Raw genomic sequence first — 26,095 nt, forward strand, 5'->3', positions numbered from 1 at the left:
AAAATATTCATTTATTTTTATAGAAATACTTATATTATATTAATATTATTTTTATAAGAATGACTTTTTATGCTTTAGCGACAGTGGCGGATCCAGCATCGTTAAGAGGGGGGTGCCAATTGGTTAAATTTCTATAAAAATAAATGAATATTTTTATAATCTTTGAATATAATATCACGTGGTTTGAGAGGGGGGGGGGGAGGTGATCACCCCATCACCCCTCCCTGGATCCGCCACTGCGTAGCGACCACCTAAGGGTAAATATTGTGCTGTTAAGGCAGCATTAATGCAATAAAATGCATGTAGGTGGCGAAAATATGCAAAAATTTATTTTGGGCCACCACTGTGGCTTTGGGGAGCAAAGAATGTAAAATGTGCATAAGTCATAATTTGTAGGTTAAACTGTGTTGTTTTATTTTGCATAAGTACTTTATCAATAAAACGAACAGATGACGAAAAAAAAACAAAAACTGGAGCCCGCCAAAGCATATATGAGGTTTACGGCGCCACTGTGCCGTAACGGTTGCTTATACGAAAAAATGAATAGGACATAATTTTTAGAGTAAATAGTGGTCTTTTACCTTGTATAAGTTTTGTTTAAAAAGAATACATAGGTAATGAGAAAATCGTAAAAACATGCTCGCCAAGGGATAGGGGTAGTTTCTGCAGTATATTTTCAAGGATAGGGGTGGTTTTCGCAGAGATGTTGCAATAGCCATATATATTTTTGAAAAGCACTACTGATGAAGCATATGCCCAAATGGATCAAAAAGCAAAAAACAAAAAAAAATTTTCAACCCCCCATTTTATTTATTTTTTTTTTGCTACAGGGGTTGCACTAGGAAATTGCTTTTGGTGTCCATGCATGGGTAATAATAACGTCCACAAAATGATATATGAAGTATATTAATAAAGGGCATTGTGTGTGAAGGATTTCAAGAAAATCAATTTATTTATTAATTTTTCTTTTTTTTTGGGTGGTTCCGGGGAAAAAATGGGGGTGCATTATACAAATTTGTAAATAGCACCAGTACATGGGTAATCGCTGAAAGTCTTTTTACTCTAGCATAAACGTTTCAGATGGTATAAAGAGAGGTTTTTTAAAATGTAACACCCTGTAATTAAAAAAAGGGCAATTACCCTTAAGTGAAACCTATACCAAAAAATCAGTCAATTATTTGTGAATAATTGCCGCAGGATTTTTTCTTAATTTCCGTTACAGTTATGGAAAAAGATATATTTTTTAAAAACATCTTTTTTAAAAACTTGTCAACTTTAGGGCGCCACCCCCGCTAAACGGTGGATGATAGAGAGATGGTGTTGGAAATAAATCGTAGAAAATATAGTCCTCTTCATATTTCTATACAAGAAATTTTTTGTAAAAGTTACAGGAAGGGCTACGTTCCGCAAAAACCACAAATTACCCCCTTTAAAAGTTAATCTTATAATAAGCACCCCTTGATATACCAGAAAAAAAAATAAAACCGGACTTGTGTCCATTTTGCAAGGTTCAACCTTTGTTTCCTACACTATAAGCTCAGAATCCGAATTGTATTATTGGGATTAATCCTAGCCTATCTGTCCCTAATTTGATTCTGGTTTGGATGCATCGTCAAAAAAATATAAAAATGGAATGTCAGTCAAGTTCAAGTAAAAGTTTTTGTAGATATTGTCCTGTACTTACGTTTGTAGAAAAAAATATTGTATGATATGTGTGTTAAAAAGAACTCGCTTCGCTCATTCTGCAAACTTTCACATGCGTGCCTTAAACGTGTACTTTTAACACTTATATCATAAATAACTATTAAACTAAGAATTGTAATTAATTCCCAGCAAAAGTAGTAACCTATATTGAGATGCCACAAGAAACCCGCTTCAGAACAACATAATGTGTTTAATTATATTTTGTCAAAGGCGCTCCTATTTAGAAAAGTTGACAATAAAGTTGGCATTTTAGTAATATTATTTCCTCTTGGGAAACTTATTAGTTTGCGGTATGAAACAATTACACTTTTACTTTCTAATATGAACATAAAATAGTTCATTTTTATCACTAAATGTTATGTGTGTTGGAATATGATAATTTTGATTGCTAGTGCGTGAAGTTTAATTTTAACTTTTAGGAAAAATGATCGTAAACACAAATACGGTGGTAAAAAAAAGTGTTTCAAACCATACATGTTTATTGTTAATTTTTATTCGACATTTGATTGATTTTGCTTACGGCACTAATTATCTTGAAAGTAATAATAGAGCAGGTATCTTTTGCTACAAGTTTTGAAGCAGATATGGATAAATAATTATTATCAAAGGTAGCTTTACAGTTTTTATAGAAAGATCAATAAAGAAAGTTTTGCATTATTTGATTAAATTATTGTTTCGAAAACCAACAGAGTAGCTAAAAAATTTTTTTAAATACTAATTTACGTTCAAAGATAGTTTCAAATAATTTCTGATAATAGTATTGGCCCCTTGTAATATAAATACCCTTCGGCAACTTCTGTGAACTTCCTTTCATCCTCCACGTTGTTTTAATTGAAGAATCTTTGAATCCGAATAAACTAAAAGGGATGCCGGAGTACACCTAACTATTTGGTTGTGGTAAATTCAGACATTTTAGGATAGAAACTTTTGAAAAAGTATTTATACTACTAAAAACTACTCCGTTTTCCATTTCTGTATTAAAGAAATGGTTGCTGTTAAAGTTTAAATTTAATATAATGTTTTTTATTATTTTAGATTTTTCTTTAGTAATTGTGCACATAGTTGTGCAAAAGGTTTACCCCAACTTCTTTTTTGTACTTTTACCAGGTGGAAGAAAAGAACTTTTTTTCTTATGCTAAGTTTGAGACACCCTATATGGAGGACGAGGTAAAAAAAATGTACGTATACATCGGGATCGTATTGTAGTCTTATATTTTGTGAATATTTTGTTTTTTGAATATGACTGATATCTTTAGAAAGAAAGAAAACAAACGGTTTTGTAGTTTAGCATGTGTTTTAACCGAAACAAAAGTTTGAGACATCCTGTAGGGAGGAAAAGGTACAAAGGTGGTTACACATCGATATTATGTTGGAGTCTCATATTTTGTGAATATTTTATTTTTTAAATATCTCTGATATCTTTAATAACAAATAAACTAGACGGTTTTACCCTTTAATACATGTTTTAACTGACGACATGCAATACGTGAGGAGACCATGTCTTATCATATCACAATGATGAAATTATTTCCTATATATAGTACGAAAGGAAAAGAGTCTTAAAAGAAAAAAAATGCCTGTGTAATGTACCTGTTGCTATTTAAAGAGCCTCCACATAGATACCAAATTCGTACTTACTTTACGGGATTCCACCCCAAGATATCACAGAGCCTCCATTAAACAATCTCGTCCCTCTTATGTTGCGCTGTGCATACCGCTTACCTGGTCGACAAATAACTCTTATAGGTGCCGATAAGACCTGTTTACGTTATGTGTCTTTCTGTGTTTAAAGTTTTGTTAACTGTTATTTTTTATTGTTAATTTGGTTTTGTTTCAGTTAAAATACATGTTATAAGAGTAAAACCACCTACTTTCTTTGTTTCTAAAGATATCAGGGACATTCAAAAAACAAAATGTTCACAAAATATAAGACTACAATTAATACGATTCCGATGTATACTGAGATTTGTACATCGTCTTCCCTACAGGGTGTCTCAAACTTAATATAAGAAAAACATTTCTTTTCTTCCACTCGGTATAAGTACAAAAAATAAGTTTTAGTAAACCTTTGCACGACTGTGTAAGTAGGGGAGAGTCGGCTAATGGTGTGCGTCGGGTAATTGTGCGCATCAATGTTTCTAATCTCCTATTTAATAAAAATGCAAAAACTATATTGTCGGGCCATCTAGTAGCAACTGCCATAATATCTATCCAACACAAACGAACGTCGGGAGATAATTTACCAATTGGAAGTTATCGTTTACATGTTTTCGCGTGGTATGATATTGTTTATCTGAATGAGAAAATAAGCGATAACTTTTTTTCTTGACAGAAATATAGTTTAAATAGTACTTATATCTTTTATTTATTTACCATTTTAAACACTGATATAGTTAGTTTTGCTTCTTTTTTGTTTTTATTAAATTTTGTGTTATGTGGTGAAGTGTAACGTCGTCTAATGGTGCGCATTGCGCACCATTAGCCGGCAAGTTATATAAAGGCATTTTTTAAGTTTTGTGACTGCGTCATAAAACGTAAACAAGCGTTAAACAACCGTCAAAGTAGAGAAAGGGGCAAAGAGAAAACCACGAAATTGAAAAAAGGTACAAAAAGGAAAATTTTTGAACACAACAGCTCCGAAGTTATTTCAGAAAGTGAACTGTGCCATGATGATGAGTTGGAAGATCTCGTGTCAGATCAAAATGACTTCTGTGTATTGTGGTGATGGTAGCAAAGAAGACGAGGTATGGTGCAAGTGTTCGATATATTGTCAGTGGTCTCATGCCATGTGTATACGACAGGATAGTCCAGAATGATATATTATTTGTGACTTCTGCAATACTTAGATTTTTTTAAATATCTGTAACTTGGTTTCTTATCTTTTTCCGTATATTTGTTTGTTCCTTTAGCTACATTTTCGAAGGTTATTTGAAGTTCTATTATTGCGCACAGTTATCCCACATATGCGCACAATTAGCCGAATAGGTCGGGTATTTGTGCGCATTACACCAATTGGAAATTTCGCCTCTCACTCTTCTGTTCAACCATTCATTAAATGCGGTCCCTACCAATATACCTAAGCCTTTGAAGTATATCTTATAAGTTTGTGAAATATCCTGAATTTGCCTTAGGTGCGCACCAATAGCCGACTCTCCCCTACTAAAGAAATATCTAAAATAATAAAAAAAATTCTATATCGCTAACTTAGGGCTCGCAGTATTTATGCTTTTGAATTTTATTATTCTAACCTATAGGGGGTCAATAGTTAATTAATTTAAAAACGCGGCTCAAAACCGCCGTTGCGTTAGCCGCCATCTTGATTTTAAAGAAGAACCAACTTATTGAATTACCTTGTTTATTATTAACTTTACGACATAAATGTACATAAACAAAAATGAAGAGAATTAAATTTTATAAAATTTTGATTTCTTTGATTTTTTGTGCTACAATCAAAATTTGAGGACCAACGCCTATGACAAGCCTAACGAGAGACAAGCGATTAACGAACCCTAGACGCTGACGTCATCAGCAGCAAGCCATAAACAAAAACGAACCTAAAACCTTAAATATTGATTTTAGCAAAAAAAATTAAAGAAATCCAAATTGTATAAAATATGATAACTTATCTTCATTTTTGTTTATGTACCGGGTGTCCCAATAAGAATGGCTCTCGGCCATATCTCAGGAACCTTTTATAGTACAGCTTTGAGAAAAAAATATTTATAACAAAAGTTGCCTCGGGAAAAGACTGGAAATTATTTTCATAATTGTAGGTCCACCGCTAGAGGGCGTAATTGAATATCAAAAATTAAAAAATCAAAATTTTAGAAAAGTTACCTAATGAAAGGGCACTGGAAATCCAATCATCGTATTCTTCATAAAATGCTGCGCACATTTTATTTCACAAGTTTAAGTCTACCTTTGCAAATAAGAGGTGGGCGTGAGTGGGAACCTTCTTATGAAAAAATGGCTGTAAGTCCGGTTCTGCTAAATCGAATTCTGCATATTTGGTCTTGTTGAAAACACCTCTTTTTCGTCAATGTAAGTGTCTTATTTTCGAAATAGCCTAATAAGTAACTCACCCTCACCTCTTATTTGCAAAGGTAGACTTAAACTTGTGAAATCAAATATGCGCAGAATTTTATGAAGAATACGATGATTGGATTTCCAGTGCCCTTTCATTAGGTAGATTTTGGAAAATTTTGATTTTTTAATTTTTGATATTCAATTACGCCCTCTGGAGGTGGACCTACAATTATGACAATAATTTCCAGGCTTTTCCCGAGGCAACTTTTGTTATAATATTTTTTGCTCAAAGCTGTACTATAAACGGTTCCTGAGATATGGCCGAGAGCCATTCTTATTGGGACACCCGGTACAATAAATTATGTTGTAAAGTTAATAATAAACGGGATTCAATACCAAGATTATGCTTCACCCCACCTTCTGTTATTTCCCCCCTTAACACGGAAAATATAAACCACACGAAAAAAAATGAAAAAAAGAAATACGTAGCAGGAAATCGCGTTTGCTACCGTTTTAGATCTTACCATTTTTGTCGAAAAGTTGAAATGGCGAAAATATTGAGCAACAACGGTTCTTATTTAAAATCAAGACTGCGGCTAAGGCAGCGGCGGAATTCAGTCGCGATTTTAAATATACACTACTATTAACCCCCCTAAATTTTAGAAAAATTAAATTAATTTGAGGAGCGCGCCATGTAAGGTCAAATTTATCCAGACTGGGCCATATAAATAGTCTAAGCTCGTCGTGAAACACTCTGTATATGTTTTTTAATGTTCGACTTACTGAGTCTATAGACCAGGGCGCATCTGTAAAAATATTAGTACATTTGGACGTTGAGAGGTGACTCAAATTTTTTTGCAGAAATTGCTTGAAAATAAATCAAATAATAATATTTGAGTTATCCTCCCTCTCAAAAAGGTCCGGAACATTGTTTAAATAATCAAAATGTCAAAAAATTAAGGAAAAATTCGATTTTTTTCTTGGTTTTTTAATTATAACTTTAAAAGTGTTCATTTCCGAGAAAAGTTGCACTAACATAAAAGTTGCGTAATTAAATTTCCTACAATATAGAATTGGTTAAAAATTTAAAAAATAGTCACCCTTGTTGCAAAATAGCAATTATTGTGAAAAAAACATACAAAAACAAGTATTCGTATTTTACGTTTTTCAACCATTTATGCTACACTTAGGACCTTCATATTTCACCCTGAAAAACTTTATGATACAATAAAACAATACTGTAAATTTCATTAAGATCGGTTCAATAAATTTTGCAAAATAAATTTTACAATCCAGCTTTCGTAAAAAAAATTCATTTTTTCAAAATGTTACAGGACTGAAAATAAAGCAGATAACAAGTTGAAATTTTTTTTGCGAATAGAAGTGTACTGTACCTTTCATTTGCAATTTTACAAAATTAAAATCGATTAACACCACGGCGTCAGGAATTTTTTTAAATAAACATTAATTATTGGTGCTACGCGCAGGACAGCGGATAGTTTGCTCTGATTGGGCATTCCAATGACCTTTGATAATTATTGATACATTTTAATTTTTATTACATTTCGATATAAATAAATAAATTTGTTTATTGCAAAATAAAAACACATACTCTATCAGAAAGTAGAAAACTCAAAGAGGTACCACAAAAATGTATATTATAAAAATGTCATACAAGGACGCGTTTCGGCTCTTACCGAGCCATCATCAGCTTGAAATACAGGAGCAAAGTCTAAAACTGTCCTACAATATAAAAAGGAAATTTTTAAGCATGTGGTGATCACGCCCACCTCGGCAATGGAACTTACCAGACCAGGAAGGAGGAAGAATCTAATAGCTTACATTGTATTGGGTTCTTTAGGTTTCATTCTAAGTTATAAGTAGTGTATTAGACATTAAGGGTATAAAAATTCATTTTAAGATTTAAATGACTTCCTCTTTGAGAGAAACCATCTTGCGAACAGATCAGGTGCAAGGAACTTTTCGGTGAACTGTCAAATTGCTGTCAGTGATGACAGATGACATGTAGTACTCAAGAATGAATTTGTCGTTAGGTGGTAAATGTTGTAACTAGAAGACCCCACAGACTAGGGAAAGAAAAAAGAAGAAGATTAAACGTCAAATTCAAAATTCGTAAGGTGAAAGAATAGAGGAAAATAAATAGGACAATATTGAATGTATACGGTATTAAAACGAAGAGGAAAAGCTGAAAAACAATGAAGAATAGCAATAACCAATAAAATTTGATAAGTAATTACCGAGGTGGACAAGACCACCCCAAGTTCAAAAAGAAGTAGGACAGTTTAAGAAAAAAGAACAAAGATTCAATCAGGACAAAACATATTAAGATAGCTCCATATAAAATACATTAAAAAGTCAAGTATCACAGTACAGTTGTGTCAATACAACTTATTAATTAGATATCACAGTTTTTTTCCCGTGTCACTGAAAGATTGAACCCAACCATACCAACACCTAGTTCACTCATAAGTATTTGAAATAGAAGAGTCTATAGACTCGGTGTATAAAGTTATTAGGTGATATTATAGGTGTTGTCACGGTTCTGCTGCAAGATGTTACAATCGTAATGAAGCCCCCTACAATGATAACAGTGACAAAATTATTATTGAAAATTAAAGGTGTATTTGAATGTGTTACCTGGCAGTGGTATCATTAGTAGTATTTGAAATAATAAAGAATTAATGTTGAAATGTTGTTGTTTGATTGAAAAGTATAAAGTAATTTATAACTATTGTTACGTTTTTAGGAAATATTACGCGAATTGACTTTTAATTATTATTAAATAAATAAAAGACTTACTTGAAATTGTTTATTTATAACACTTACAATTAACACTTATTTAACAACAATATCTAATTTATTTTACACTTTCTAACATTTAATTTATTTACAAATACGACTTATCTACTTTAAAAATACATACATTTCAGCAACCCGATCAAACAATAAAACAATATATCGCGTCGAATATATTAACTGACTGCTAATTCTAAAAATGTCTTTTTATATAGTTACATACAATTTCTACTGAGTTCCAGAAACATCAAAAAAAGGTAAACATTAGTTGGAAAGCAATTGTTATGTTGAAATGGAATATACCAGAAAAGGATGGAACATCATAAATCAAATTAGGTAGACACGCTTCTCTCACCCGCAGACAGTTCGTCGCGACAGCTTCTGTTGTGGACAGAGCCGGCCTGGGACCGTGACATTGCCCCCTCCTCAAAAGATGGTTCCTCCTGGAACCTTGTCGGGACTGGAACTGGATGCTGGTATCTGCAACTGGACCCTCTTTTACAACTCCCAGTTGTATAAAAGTGACAGGGGACGGTCTTCGCTCCGCACCAGTAACTATGCGGATTGCAACAGACTAACACCCGGACCTCGGTGTCTTTAAAAATTTCTTCTACCATATTTCGGATAACTCTCCAGTCTAATTGGCGGCATTCTAACTTTGGCATGGCTAACTTTTGCACGTCGGACTCCAACACGTGCTCTCTCAATTGAATTAATGCATCCCATACATCTTGGTAGGTAGGTTGGTCATGGACAGTGTCTTTTGTTACCAGATAGAATAGGTAACGTGATGCATCTTGGAGTTTCAATGCTTTGCCAGGAGCTGGCAGTTGGCATTGAAGTTCTGCAACTCGACCAAACTTCCTTCGGAAGGCGGATGCCAACCCTCGTGCGTCTTTGATACTGGCCGGGATGGTATGGGCCAGCGAATAGTCATCGGGAAGTGCGAGAAGATCTCGTTTTTCTTCAGTGGTAACACCATGTCTTGCTTTACCGGTACCTCCGTAGGCACCCATGAACTCTTCAAAGGCAAGGTCAGGTATTTCTCGAACTTGGTTGACTTCCGCTTCTTCATCTACGTCGTGGTCTCCCTCGTACGGCGCCAACCGGTTATGGTGGACTATCATCGGCTTTCCCCTAGGAATCTTGCTTATTCGGTAGATAACGTCATTGATTTTCTTGACAATGAGGTACGGACCTTCCCAGAACTGCTGCAACTTGGGAGAGCAGCCTGTTCGCTTCTTTGGATTATAAAGCCAGACTTTGTCGTTCTCCTTGAAACATCCCTTTTCAGCTTGGGTATCGTATCGTTTCTTCATTCGGTCGCTAGCGATCTGAAGATTAGAACGGACCAACTCATGTATATCGTCCATTCTTCTTCGTAATTCATTCACGTAATCCTCACCAGCAACATCTTCTCCAGGTCGACATCCAAACTCTAGATCACAGGGTAGACGCATCTCACGTCCAAATAGGACTTTTGCTGGTGTTTGGCCAGTTGATTCATTAACAGCAGATCTATAGGCCATTGCGAAGAACGGAAGGTACTGGTCCCAGTCTCGTTGATGATTGGACACCATCTTTGTCAAATACTTGCCGACTGTCCTATTCATACGCTCCACCATTCCATCCGATTGCGGGTGATAGGCCGTGGTTCTTGTCTTCTTCATGCCTAGTTTATCACAGATTCCTTGAAATAGATCGCTCTCAAAGTTCTTTCCTTGGTCACTATGGATCTCCAGAGGTACTCCAAATCGGCTGATGCAGTCTTTGATTAACACATCTGCAATAGTGGCGGCCTTCTGGTCTGGAATTGCGTAGATCTCCACCCACTTCGTGAAGTAATCCATTATCACCAACATGTATTTGCATCCATTGTCACTTTCTGGAAATGGCCCGGCAATATCCAAAGCTATTCTTTCAAACGGACTTCCAACATTGTACTGTCTCATAGGAGCCTTTCTTTTCCGGTAGGGCCCGTTACTTGTAGCACAGGTAGTACATTTCTTACACCAGTCCTTCACATCGTCGGAACTATTCATCCAATAAAATCGTTCCCGAATTCTCTGAAGGGTCTTCTTTACACCAAAATGCCCTCCTGATGGACTGTCGTGTAACTGACGAAGTACTTCGGCTACTCTGCTCTTTGGAATCACCAACTGTGTTCTCCTCACCGAACCATCATCATTTTCTATTACTCGTTTAAGCAAGCTGTCTTCCAAGATAAATGAGTCCCACTGGGCCCAATACGTCTTAACTACTGAGCCTAGGCTTGATATTTCTTGCCAAGATGGTCGACGATTTTCTTCTTTCCATTGTCGAATCTTCTGTAAAACTGGATCTTTTTCTTGTTCTTCCTTGATCTTGGTAGGCGTCCACTCGTCGTTGACCACTGTTGTTCTTAGTACTGCTGCTTCCTTTGACTCTGTTTTGTTGCAATGGGAACATTCTGCTGGACACGGTCTTCTAGATAGAGAATCAGCGTTCCTGTGGCTAACTCCGGCCCGATGCTCGATCTTGAAATCATATTCTTGAAGTCGTTCAATCCATCTGGCTATCTGACCCTCTGGATTCTTAAACTGCATTAACCATTTAAGGGCGGCATGGTCGGTTCGGATTAGAAACTTCCTTCCGTAGAGGTATTGATAGAAGTGTTCCACTGATTTTACTACTGCTAGAAGTTCTCTTCTCGTGACGCAATAATTTCGTTCAGGTTTTGAAAGCACTTTACTAAAATATCCAAGGACTCGTTCCTGTCCTCCTTGGATCTGCGACAGCACTCCTCCAATTCCCACATTGCTTGCATCCGTATCTAAGATGAACTCTCCTTCTGGCAGTGGATACCCTAATATTGGCGCTGTAATTAAATGCCTCTTCAAAGTTTCAAAGGCCGTTTGGCAGTCTCCATCCCAGCAATAATCCCTTGCTTCCTCTGTAAGTCGCGTTAATGGCTTAGCGATATCTGCAAACTTCTTAATGAATCTCCGGTAGTAAGTACATAGTCCCAGGAAACTTCTCACTTGATGTTTATCAGTTGGTTCCGGCCATTCCTTAATGGAATCGATTTTTCCTTTGTCCACGGCCACTCCTTCTTTGCTGACTATATGGCCTAGATAATTGACTTTACTTTGAAATAGCTGGCATTTCTTGGGGTTTAACATTAACTGGGCAGCTTTAAGTCGATTAAAAACGTCTTCTAAATTCTTCAGGTGGTCTTCAAACGTCTCCCCCAAAACGATTATGTCGTCTAAATACACCAGGCACGTCTTCCAAGATAACCCTCTCAACACATTTTCCATAAGCCTCTCAAATGTCGCAGGTGCGTTACAGAGTCCAAACGGCATAACGTTGAATTCCCATAATCCAGATCCTGTCGTAAAGGCCGTCTTCTCTTTGTCCACTGGATCCATTTCTACCTGCCAATATCCAGACTTCAAGTCCAACGTAGAAAACAATTTACTTCCAGCCAATGTGTCCAACGTGTCGTCGATCCGAGGCAGAGGATAACTATCTTTCTTGGTAACATTGTTCAACAAACGGTAGTCCACACAGAACCTCGTAGTTCCATCTTTCTTCTTGACCAGGACCACCGGAGAGACCCATGGGCTCGTAGAAGTTTCTATCACCCCGTCTTTCTTCATTTCTTGAACAATCCTTTCAGCTTCCTCTCTCTTCGCCTGTGGTAATCGTCGAGCTGATTGACGAATTGGCCTAGCGGTACCAGTGTCAATTTTATGTTTGACAACTGTCGTTCTTCCTGTCTTTCCTCCTTTCGGTACGAATATGTCACGATATTGCCTAAGAAATTCCCTTAATTTCCTTTTCTCCACTTGATTCAGAGATTGGCCTGCAACTGCAACCATTTGGTCGAACTTGTCGTTGGAATTATCTGATGTTGTTGTCTGACGGATTATGGACGTCACGGGTACACAAGTTCCTACTTTTGTCTCCTTCTTGATGGTCACCGGGTAGTCATTGACATTAATCAATCTCACGGGAATTTCTTTAGCAGAAGTAACCAATTCCTTTCCAATTATGATTCCTCGGCCAACCTCCTCGTCGTGGTTCCATGGCTCCATCATAACAGGCGTTCCTTCTTCTACAATTCCCTGTAGCCGCGCTACGATGATCGTTTCACTCCTCGCAGGCACAACTGTATCTTCTCTAATAGCTGCTAGCATAGTGCTGTCATCATGTGGATGAAGAAATACCTCCTCGTTGCCAACTTTGATTACCCTGTTCTTAAAATCCAATTGAAATCCATGCAAATTCATTACGTCCATTCCTAATATAACATCTTCTTCGATGTCTGCAACTATGACAGTATGGACGAACTTTTCTGCTCCAATCCCTAATTGTATCTGGATTTCTCCGTGGGTGTTGGCATTTTCACCTGTGGCAGTCCGCAGTCGCAACCTTGTTGGTAAGAGTTTCTTACGGCTGTTTATAACTGACGGTCGTATAATGGTCCTGGTCGCTCCGGTATCCACCAACAATGTATACTTTTTACCATTTATTTCTCCATCTACATATACACTATCTTCACGACATTTCAAAGAAGCTATTAGTATGAGATGGTCTTTAGAGTAGTTCTGAGTCGAGGCTGCCCCCCTAGGGTCTGTGCGCTCTCTTATTTCCTGCTGGCGAGTTTCTTGATTTGCGTTCTTCCTTAACCTCCGTGCGTGCCCCTTTTCACCACAATTGCAGCAATTCATGGTCTTCGTTTTCTTCGATGTAAAGCCTTTCATCATATTTACCAGCTGGTCAAGTTTGTCTTCATCCTCTTCTTCTTTCACAGTTCGAACTGCACTGTACTCACCAGAGGCCTGCGTAGCTGATTCGAAGTCGAGGGCCGCGGACAATACATCGACCAACGTCTTGTGACGAGCTAATCGCAGTGTTCTTTGCATTTCATGATCACGAAGGCCATCAATAAATGTTTGAACAGCCAACTTTTCCATCATGTCTTCGGGAGCTGTTGGATATGCATATCGTACCAACCTGGCAATATCGACCTCGTATTCTTGAAGAGCTTCATCTTTCTTTTGTCTTCGATTTTTAAACTGCGACTGATAGACATGCTCTAAATGTTCGTGCCCGTATCGCATATTCAGTCTCTTTTTAAGCTGCTCGAAGTCATCTGTCTCCTCTACGGCTATGGTCTGGAGGACATCCAAAGCGTCGCCTCGAAGAGCAATAGTGAGGTTTACAGCTTTTTCTTTTTCGGACCATCCGTTCGCTCTGGCCGCCGATTCGAACTGTTTCATGTAGTTGTTCCATGATGACTTTCCGTCGAAATTTGGCACCTTAACACGAGCATGACCTACACTCCCTTCAACTATCGACCGTGGCTCCAATTTGTATTTGGTTTCATCATTTTTAATGTCTGTTAAGATGGGTTCCATACCTTTGTCTACTTTTTCCGTTTCCTCCATTTTCTTTTCTATTTCCTTGATCTTTTCTTCAAAAGTAGATTTTATGGACGATATCTTGTCGTCAAAATCCGAAGTGACCTTAGAGATGTTAGCAGAAATCTCGTTAGTCATTTTGCTTTCAAGGGATGAAATATCACCCGAAACTTTCTTCTCTAACGATGCAATGTCTGTCGAAACTTTCAAAACATCCGAGGAAACTTGGGAGATTTCACTAGAAACTTTGTTCTCTAACGATGTAATGTCTGTCGAAACTTTAGAAACATCGGAGGAAACCTTCGAAATCGACGAGATCACAGCAGCATGCTTGTCTTCAAACAAATAGGTTTCTGGATCTTGACCCTCTTCTTGAAGAGCGTTCTTTAGACGTTCGACTAGATCAGCCTTTTTCCCAGTAGTGTCCATGTCTCTCTCTTCTAACTGGTTGCGGAGCTCCTTAACGATCAATTCAGTGATTTTCTTATGTTGTGAAGACATTGTCACACACTTTATTTATTACGATTTATATTTTATTTATTTTTAAAAGTTCCACACTCTATTTAAACCGAAAATTTACGTTAAATTTATGTATTTCAAGTATCCCACTTCTGCACCATTTTTGTTACGTTTTTAGGAAATATTACGCGAATTGACTTTTAATTATTATTAAATAAATAAAAGACTTACTTGAAATTGTTTATTTATAACACTTACAATTAACACTTATTTAACAACAATATCTAATTTATTTTACACTTTCTAACATTTAATTTATTTACAAATACGACTTATCTACTTTAAAAATACATACATTTCAGCAACCCGATCAAACAATAAAACAATATATCGCGTCGAATATATTAACTGACTGCTAATTCTAAAAATGTCTGTTTATATAGTTACATACAATTTCTACTGAGTTCCAGAAACATCAAAAAAAGGTAAACATTAGTTGGAAAGCAATTGTTATGTTGAAATGGAATATACCAGAAAAGGATGGAACATCATAAATCAAATTAGGTAGACACGCTTCTCTCACCCGCAGACAGTTCGTCGCGACAGCTTCTGTTGTGGACAGAGCCGGCCTGGGACCGTGACACTATATTATGACAAAATATTATATTTATTGTAATATGGGAAATGAAGACAAGTAGAAAAGGTGGCTATGTTATTGAAAAAATTAATTAAAAAATTATTATTATTATTTGTCAAAGAGAACGTTAAAAACAGGTCATAACGACAACAGCAGCTCAACCCCAAGTAGACACCACCAATCATTTCAGTGTTCAAAAGAGCCAAGAAAAAACTAAATAACTCCACCCGAGTTATCAATAGTATACTTATATTTATAGAAGGAAAATGGAAGAGGAAAATTAGGAAAACCAAAATTTTCCTCTTCCATTTTCCTTCTATAGATATAAGTATACTATTGATAACTCGGGTGGAGTTATTTAGTTTTTTCTTGGCTCTTTTGAACACTGAAGTGATTGGTGGTGTCTACTTGGGGTTGAGCTGCTGTTGTCGTTATGACCTGTTTTTAACGTTCTCTTTGACAAATAATAATAATAATTTTTTAATTAATTTTTTCAATAACATAGCCACCTTTTCTACTTGTCTTCATTTCCCATATTACAATAAATATAATATTTTGTCATAATATAGTTATATATTACTTTATACTTTTCAATCAAACAACAACATTTCAACATTAATTCTTTATTATTTCAAATACTACTAATGATACCACTGCCAGGTAACACATTCAAATACACCTTTAATTTTCAATAATAATTTTGTCACTGTTATCATTGTAGGGCTTCATTACGATTGTAACATCTTGCAGCAGAACCGTGACAACACCTATAATATCACCTAATAACTTTATACACCGAGTCTATAGACTCTTCTATTTCAAATACTTATGAGTGAACTAGGTGTTGGTATGGTTGGGTTCAATCTTTCAGTGACACGGGAAAAAAACTGTGATATCTAATTAATAAGTTGTATTGACACAACTGTACTGTGATACTTGACTTTTTAATGTATTTTATATGGAGCTATCTTAATATGTTTTGTCCTGATTGAATCTTTGTTCTTTTTTCTTAAACTGTCCTACTTCTTTTTGAACTTGGGGTGGTCTTGTCCACCTCGGTAATTACTTATCAAATTTTATTGGTTATTGCTATTCTTCATTGTTTTTCAGCTTTTCCTCTTCGTTTTAATACCGTATACATTCAATATTGTCCTATTTATTTTCCTCTATTCTTTCACCTTACGAATTTTGAATTTGACGTTTAATCTTCTTCTTTTTTCTTTCCCTAGTCTGTGGGGTCTTCTAGTTACAACATTTACCACCTAACGACAAATTCATTCTTGAGTACTACATGTCATCTGTCATCACTGACAGCAATTTGACAGTTCACCGAAAAGTTCCTTGCACCTGATCTGTTCGCAAGATGGTTTCTCTCAAAGAGGAAGTCATTTAAATCTTAAAATGAATTTTTATACCCTTAATGTCTAATACACTACTTATAACTTAGAATGAAACCTAAAGAACCCAATACAATGTAAGCTATTAGATTCTTCCTCCTTCCTGGTCTGGTAAGTTCCTTTGCCGAGGTGGGCGTGATCACCACATGCTTAAAAATTTCCTTTTTATATTGTAGGACAGTTTTAGACTTTGCTCCTGTATTTCAAGCTGATGATGGCTCGGTAAGAGCCGAAACGCGTCCTTGTATGACATTTTTATAATATACATTTTTGTGGTACCTCTTTGAGTTTTCTACTTTCTTACCTCGAGACCACATTTGAGAATGGATACTTCTCTTCATGTTTTTACATACTCTATCCTTTGATATAACAATTTTATTAGCCAAAACTTTCTTTGTTCATATATTTTAACTTAAATAATAAAAGTTTATTATTTTTAAACATATGCAATTGTTTAAACAATATTTCACAAACAATAATAAAATTAGTTTGATTTTTGTGGAATTAAAATATTAAAATACAACAAAATATAGAGTAAGAAAATAATATATTAGATAAAGATTGGAAGACATTTTGGTGGAAATCAACTTGTGGGAATCGAACACCGCTGTCCTGCGCGTAGCACCAAAAATTATTGTTAATTTCAAAAATTTTCTGACACCGTGGTAATTAATCGATTTTAATTTTGAAAATTTCAAATGAAAGGTACAGTACACTTCTATAAGCAAATTTTTTTTTAACTTGCTATCTGCTTTATTTTCAGTCCTGTAACATTTTGAAAAAATTAATTTTTTTTGCGAAAGCTGGATTGCAAAATTTATTTTGCAAAATCTGTTAAACCGATCTTAAAGAAATTTACAGTATTGTTTTACTGTATCATAAAGTTTTTCTGGGTGAAATATAAAGGTCCTAAGTGTATCATAAATGGTTGAAAAACGTAAAATGCGAATACTTGTTTTTGTATGGTTTTTTCGCAATTATTGCTATTTTGCAACTAGGGTGACTATTTTTTAAATTTTGAACCAATTTTATATTGTAGGAAATTTAAATACGCAACTTTTATGTTAGTACAACTTTTCTCGGAAATGAATACTTTTAAAGTTACAATCAAAAAACGAAGAAAAAAATCGAATTTTTCCTTCAATTTTTGACATTTTGATTATTTAAACAATGTTCCGGACCTTTTTGAGAGGGAGGATAACTCAAATATTATTATTTGATTTATTTTCAAGCAATTTCTGCAAAAAAATTTGAGTCACCTCTCAACGTCCATCTCAAAACAGATCCGCCCTGGACTATTAATAATTCGATCATTTTTTGCACTACATCTCTCTTCTATTTTACTAAAAGAGCATCATCGCATATGTCAATTGATTTCTAAAATGCTACTACTTCAGATAAACTCTACTTCAAGTAAGTAAATAATGTGTGGTTTTCTTTCTTTTTACTCAAGCGATATTGCATTAAGATAACGTCACGTCGTGTAACTCATGTGGCTTATAAAAAATACTTCTTCGAGAACCGTACAGAGCAAGAAGTCATTCTGCAATTTGCGAAACAGGATTGCAGTGAAAACTTCTACTAACTTATTTATTAAAATCAGTCGCTCCATGTTTGCAACAAAAACCGGTTTTTCTATTTTATGTAGTTCAAGTTCTACTTATTGACGATATCAAGATACAAGGTTGGAGTACTTGATGACTCTGAACTAAATCGGAGATTTATCGGACCAGTACCATATTTAGATCTTTTTTTTTGAGAATTCTTGTCAATATTTATTGTTCGAGTAACTTAACTCTTCAGGGTGGCTTTTAACCACGCGATGTACGTGGCCATGGACGTTCTGTTTTAAATTTCAAATTATTTTTAAAAGACTTTCACTCTTTTAAGCGTCTCATTTAAATTACTGGTATACCTGAAAAGATTTTGTTAAAATGATTGGTTATGTAATTAACATCATAACTGTACAAAAACATCACCAACACCATTCAGAGGTGTTCCCCTTTTGTATTACTCTTTTTTTCATTCATTCTCTTTGCCTTATCCCTATGTGGGGTCTGCTTCCCTAATTGCATTTCTCCACACAATTCTATCTTGGGTCATATCAATTTTAATCCCCTTTACCAACATGTCCTGCCTTATCGTCTCCCCCCAGGTTTTCTTTGGTCTTCCTCTCCTACTCCTTCCAGGAATCTACACTTGGGTGATTAACGTCTCGACGTTGAACATGACCAAACCATCTTAACCTATGCTCTCTCATTTTGGCATCAATTGGTGCCACACTTAGACTTCCCCTAATACACTCATTTCTAATTTTATCCTTCTTTGTCACTCCACTCATCCATCTAAACATTCTCATTTCCGCCACGTGCATTCGTTGTTCCTCTTTCTTCTTCACTGCCCAACATTCAGTTCAGTACATCATAGCCGGCCTTATGGCTGTTTTATAGAATTTTCCCTTCAGCTTCATTGGAATTTTTCTGTCACACAACACACCACTCGCTTCTTTCCACTTCATCCATCCAGCCCTAATTCTACTGCATGCATCTCCATATATTTCTCCATTACTCTGTAATACCGATCCCAGGTACTTAAAACTATTGCTTTTTACAATCAGTTCACCATCCAAAGATACCATTTTATTTGTAGTAACTTCATCTTTAAATGAACATTCCAAATACTCTGTTTTTGTCCTACTAAGTTTTAAACCTTTTCCCTCCAGAGCTTGTCTCCATTGTTCCAGTTTTTGTTCTAAGTCTCTTTTACTATTTCCTACTAACACGACATCATCAGCATACATTAAGTACCATGGAGTGTTACCCTGTAGTTTCGCTGTTATCTGGTCCAAAACTAATGAGAATAAATACGGACTAAGCAAAGAGCCTTGGTGCAATCCTACTTTCACATGAAATTTGTCAGTCTCTCCCACACCTGTCCTAACACTAGTCGTTAAGTTACTCCCTCATACATATCCCTCACAATCTTTACATATTCACCAGGGACTTCTTTCTTATTGAGTGCCCACCATAGAATCTCTCGAGGAACTCTATCATATGCTTTCTCAAGATCAATGAATACCATATGAGCGTTTGTTTCTTTACTCCTGTATTTTTCCATCAACTGCCTTATAATAAAAATTGCATCTGTTGTTGATCTGCCCTGCATAAAGCCAAATTGATTCTTGGATATTTCGGTCTCTTCACGTATCCGTCTATCAATTACTCTTTCCCATATTTTCATGGTGTGGCTAAGCAGTTTTATAGCCCTGTAGTTTGTAGCCCCTTTTGTATTACTATGGTCGCCAAAATATTAGTTTCTTATTAATATATATTTCCATCATTTTGTCTATATAGTACATAAGCAGGGTGTTTGGTAAAGAATGGTCCATAGCTTAACCTTAGATTCCTGAGCTTAAAATAGATCGATTTATGCTAACTTACCTTAGTACAAAAGTTGATAATAATCGAAATACAGGGTGTCAAAGTTAAACTTTTATTTTATTTACTTTTGAATATTTCCTGACAGGCATGGGACAACAACACGAAATTTGGTAAGTGGTGCTGGTATTGTACAATCGACTAAATTATGTTAAACAAACGTTAAAATATCTTTTGTATCCACCTAAACTTTGATATAAAATTTATTACAACCTGTACGGAATTACATTTTTATTTTTTTTTTTATTTTATTAGGCTCAATATGAATAAACGAGCCACAGCAGAAAATGCAATAGAAAGAGCAATGGTAAATATACGACTGTCAGATAGCAAGAGAAACGGCGGGGCAAGCTCAAAAATAAAAGTCGAGGATATTACAACAAAAATGGTCAAACCAAAATAGAGCTTCAAAGGCGAAAATGCTAGACAAAAATACCAAATTTGGAACGCCACAATTCCAAAATTGGAGACTACCAGGGTAGACGACCACGAGGGAGACAAAATATGAGATAGGTAGATGACATCAGGAAAATAGCCGGAACAAATTAGACATAATATGTTGCTAGGCTCGAGTATCCTTCGGAATATTATAAACCTATTGCATTACTACCGGTACTCTCCAAAATTATTGAGAGACTCATAAAAGCCCGACTTATGTCCTTTCTCGTTGATAACAATATTTTATCACAAAATCAGTTCGGCTTTTTAAATAATAAATGTACCACAGATGCCATGTTTTCTGTACTACATGAGGTTTATCAAGCATTAAACAATAATTTGCACACTGCCACTGTTTTTTGTGATTATGCCAAAGCTTTTGATTGTGTAAATCACGACATTTTGATAAAAAACTAGATTTCTATGGAATTCGAGGTATTTCTTCGAACTGGTTTCAATCTTACTTGTACAATAGGAAACAGCTGGTTAGAGCAAATGATACAGACTCTAGTCTCAAAATATCGCAACTCTTCATGCTACTATAACTTCTGATCTACTCACAATAAAATCCTGGCCCGATTCAAACTCTCTTTTAACGTATTTTGTATAAAACAGTAGCATTATCCTATAAAGGAGCTCTTCAACCCTTACCTCTTCATAACAGCCAGATCAGTATCGTTGATTCTGTAAAGTTTCTTGATAGCAACCTTAAATGGTCCCTTCATATTGATGTGTTAAGCAAGAAACTATCCTCAGCTTGCTTTGCAATAAGATCTGTTTCGAAGGAAATGAATTTAGCCTCTTCCAAAATAACATATTTTCTTTGTTCGAGTCCCATCTTCCATATAGTCTCCCTTTTTGAGGGTCTGGTACGGCTGCCCAATCCGATGTTTAGTTTTAAATTACAAAAAAGAGCAATAAGATATATGTTTGGCCTCAGAAGAACAACACATTGCAGAAGCTACTTCAAAGATCACAAGATTCTAACCCTACCTTCTTTATATATTTTAGAAACTGTTTGCTTAATTCGTAAACATCTACATGTCTTTCCAGCAAGACCTAGACATGACTATTACACCAGAAATTCTATCTTTGACATCTATTTACCGATCCCGTCCAGTGAGTTATATTCTGCAAAAAAACTTTACAACCCTCTACAACTTAAATCTGCAGCATCTTTCCCCAAGTTCCGTAAAATGACTAAAGCCTATTTATCTGAAAGACCATATTATTCAATAGCAGAGTTTTTTAACCAATAATTAAGAAAGTACAGTATTCTTATTTATCAGTAGAATCTTAATCTATATTTGAGTGTTATGCAGTAGCTAAACTTAACTTATTAAATTTCTTAAGGTAGATTATGCAATTTGCAAATTTTTTTAAATTTTGCAATAGACTGTTACTGTTTTTTGTTTCACTTCATTATATTTTATTTATATTGACGATTTATATCATTTTAGTAAATTGTATTTGTTATTTGTTATTGTTCTTATTTATGATTCTTGTAAGCTTTGTCTATACAATTGTTAAATTTTTCATGACAATAAAGCATATTTCTATTCTATTCTAATATGAGTAGCAACAAGAATATTTCCAAAACTTTCTGGTTCTTTCTTCATTTATTCGTAAGACTTTAATGTTTGTGGTTACATATTATGTCCAGGAGGTATAATATATTCCTAATTAGATCTACATTTATAAATAGCGATAAGAATATTTAAAAAATTGAACTCATGTATTTGCAAATAATACATATTGATCATGTCACAGTCACAAGTAAAACTATTTTTGTTGAGTGGTAGAAATCACCAAAACTACAAGTTACCTACTTCATGTATGTATAAAAATATAACTTTACATTTATTACCAAATACAAAGTGTATCGTTTTAATAAGTATTAAATACCTACTATAACCACCATAACTATGACTATACAAAAGAATAACGATTTAGTGCCAGTAAAGGGTCGTTTAAACACAGCGATAAATCAAACAACTTATCAAGGTCAATCGAGTTGTTGCAACTTATCATTGTGTGTAAACGGTGCATCGCACAACTTATCAAAGTTGGAGTTGGGTTGAAGGTGGTATCGCATTGAATCGCAGCGTCTAAACAGCGTTTCAACTTGTCATCACAACTAGTTGCTGTGACTTATCGTTGTGTTTAAACGACGCTTAAAGGATCGTTTAAACACAGCGATAAATCAAACAACTTATCAAGGTCAATCGAGTTGTTGCAACTTATCATTGTGTGTAAACGGTGCATCGCACAACTTATCAAAGTTGGAGTTGGGTTGAAGGTGGTATCGCATTGAATCGCAGCGTCTAAACAGCGTTTCAACTTGTCATCACAACTAGTTGCTGTGACTTATCGTTGTGTTTAAACGATGCTTAAAGCTAGACCGAACACCAGATGTTTCGGAGATCAGCCTAGGGGATAAAGCATTATCTCAAATTTATGGACATAATCCGGTCAACTTAGACATCAAAATGCTTGGCAAATAACAAAAATTGCCGGAGAGCCAAATTTTGGTGGAGAGCTAGGGTATACCATAACAAATAAAGTTTAAAAAGTCCCCATCGATCCCATGTGTGCGTCAAAAGTTATTCTAGGTCAAAGGTCAAAATTTAAGATTTTTTGGATTTTTTTCGAAAACGGTAAGTTTTATCAAAAAAATACCTCAAACCAAAGTTGTAGATCTTAACATTCTCTACAAAAATTGTCCTTACAATTTTTTTCCTAAGAGTTACCATTCCTGAGATATCGCGATTTTAAAAGTTACTTTATACATTATATGCACATATAAGCCACGTATATACATATGTGGCCCTTAAGACAAGTATAAATGATTATACTATTCTGAAAATATTTCTTCAAAAGGTAATCAGTCCCAAACTGAATTTCCTCTATCCACGTGGCCTTGAAAAACATTTGGCTATACCATTGTTTAAAAAAGAACAGATTGTCTATTATAGGCACTGGCTACAGTATTGTCCGTAGGTCTGGTTCATAATATTATCTGTTTCTTTTAGTGCTAAAGATTCAGTTCAAGTGAATATAAGTACTTATTACAAGCGTCTACCATTTAGTACCGTTACCGTTATTTGTACAATTTTATAGTTTTAAAAATGTCTCAGTTTTGCTTTATTTGCAATAAACTTTTAAGTGAAACTAAAACAGTTGTGGTTGATCGTGGAATGCAAAATTTAATCGAGGCTAGCGTTATTTTTTTTTGATAAAAATATGTTCAGTATCTACGCAGACATTACGGGTTTACAGTGACAGTGGTATTTGACGGCTACAATGACTCGACAAAGAATATTAAAGCTGCAGAACAACGTCGTCGAACTACAAAAACATCATCGGGTTCCGAGATTACCTTTAATGAAAATGTAACAGTTTTAGCGAATCAACAACAATTTTTCGCCAACATTAATAATAAATCTCGTTTCATTTCCATGTTAACTGAGAAATTAACAGCTGCGAATATTGAAGTGAAACAAGCTAAAAATGACGCCGATGTCCTTATAATTGAGACAGCAATTGAAAAATTTAAGGCAACAAACACAACAATTGTAGTTGGTGAAGATGTTGATTTGTTGGTACTGATTACTGCAAGGACTCCAGTAGATAAAGTTATTTATTTTCTGAAACCTGGAAGGGCTCAACAGCGAACAGAGATATATTCTTCGAATAGTTTATCGGCTTATCCCAAATGCCAAAAGTACATTTTATTTTTACATGCGATAACCGGCTGCGACACTACGTCCGCAATGTACAGAAGGGGCAAAACGTCAGTACTTAAATTATTCGAAAAAAAGATTTGACTGACTGCTGTAAAGTTTTTACAGAACTTGATTCTACACCGCAAACAATAATTACGGAAGGAATTTAGTTTCTTCTTGCGGTTTATGGAGCTCCAAAAAAAAATTATTTGTCTTGATAAATACCGATACTTAACTTTTGTAAAAAATACGCGAAACAAGAAACAAGTACAACTATCATGTCTTCCTCCAACATCAGCATCTGCTTTTCAACATTTGTATCGAGTATATTATCAAGTTCAAACATGGCTAGGCAATGAACTGAATCCAGAAGACTGGGGTTAGAAATTAATAGATAATACTCTGGAACCGATTAAAACCTTACTCCCACCTGCTCCAGAAAAACTCCTTAACACGATTTTTTGCAATTGCAAAAAAGGTTGTAGTACCAAATATGGATGTAAAAAAGTCGGGTTGCTGTGTTCTCTAGTGTGTACCAACTGCCAAGGTCAGTCTTGCTGAAATGTCCAGTTTAGTACAACAGAGGAAGACTCCTGTGATTTTAATGAAGAGACCAATGACTCAGTCACATTTGAACAAATTTTGAACATCCAGCAAGAGGAAGAGGAAGAACATGAAATCGAAGAAGACTTGACTGTTGAAGTAGACTTTCAAGAATATGAATCTGATTAAAATATCTAAAGAAATCAAAACAATAATTAACCTAAATAATCAATTAGCAATATCAATAATTAATATCAATAATAAGGTAATATCTAGAACTTGACCGGTATTGTTTCCTTAAATTATCCTAAAATTGTCAAAACAGTTAGTGGAGTAGACCTACAGGGGAAACCACGGTAAAAAAAAACGCGCCGAGTACACTACCTCACAGGTGGTGTGGAAACGTGTGCATATCATGTATAGTGTGACTCTTTGAATCGTGATATCTCAGGAATGGCAACTCTTAGGAAAAAAATAGTAAGGACTATTTTTGTAGAGAATTTTAAGATCTACAACTTTGGTTTAAGGTTTTGTTTTGATAAAACTTACCGTTTTCGAAAAAAATCCAAAAAATCTCAAATTTTGACCTTTGACCACGAATAACTTTTGACGCACACATGGGATCGATGGGGACTTTTTAAACTTTATTTGTTATGGTATACCCTAGCTCTCCACCAAAATTTGGCTCTCCGGCAATTTTTGTTATTTGAAATGTCTATATAGACCGGGTTAACAGTACACTCTGGCTAGAAATCATTAATTATTATAAATAGCTGTATCATGAAAATCATCACACACTCATTACCTTACAAAAATACACCTGTAGATTTACTTTAATAATTTATAGGCTATTGTAACCTCCGATAAAATATAATATACGCTGCTCAAACAAATTAGGGGACCACTTTTTTATGCATTTATGTTTTTTAAGGCCCGGTCTTTTCACCTCCGAATAAATAGATATCGGGAAGTTTATCCGGCAGATGACATGTATATCTGTCAAATAAACTTCCCGATAACTAGTTATTCGGAGGTGAAAAGACCGGGCCTAAGTTATATAAAAGTTAACATCCAAATTTAACCTAAGTTAACCTTTATATCCTAAGTTAACATCCAAATTTTTAAATGTGCATATTTTCCCGTAATACATAAATAATGTCAGGAGATATTGGATGCCATTAAAGCACTGAAGAATAATAAAGCCCCAGGGATTGACAACATACCAGCTGAAATTCTCAAAATTGGACGACACACACTGTTGATATATTCCAAAAACTAATAACAGACGTGTGGAACACAGAAGAAATTCCAGAACACTATAAAAGAGCAATTATATGCCCAATCCACAAGAAAAGGGACACACCCAGCTATAAAAACTATAGAGCCCTGGCAAGGTATGGTTAAGTTGTACTGATATTGTACTCCTAGTTTTTACTAAAAACAAGTGGTAATATTAAATAGTTTTTAAAATTAAAGTGTTTATCTACTAGATACTACTACGTAA

Source organism: Diabrotica virgifera, chromosome 1 (assembly GCF_917563875.1).
Source record: "Diabrotica virgifera virgifera chromosome 1, PGI_DIABVI_V3a".
In the NCBI taxonomy this organism is placed as follows: Eukaryota; Metazoa; Arthropoda; class Insecta; order Coleoptera; family Chrysomelidae; genus Diabrotica; species Diabrotica virgifera.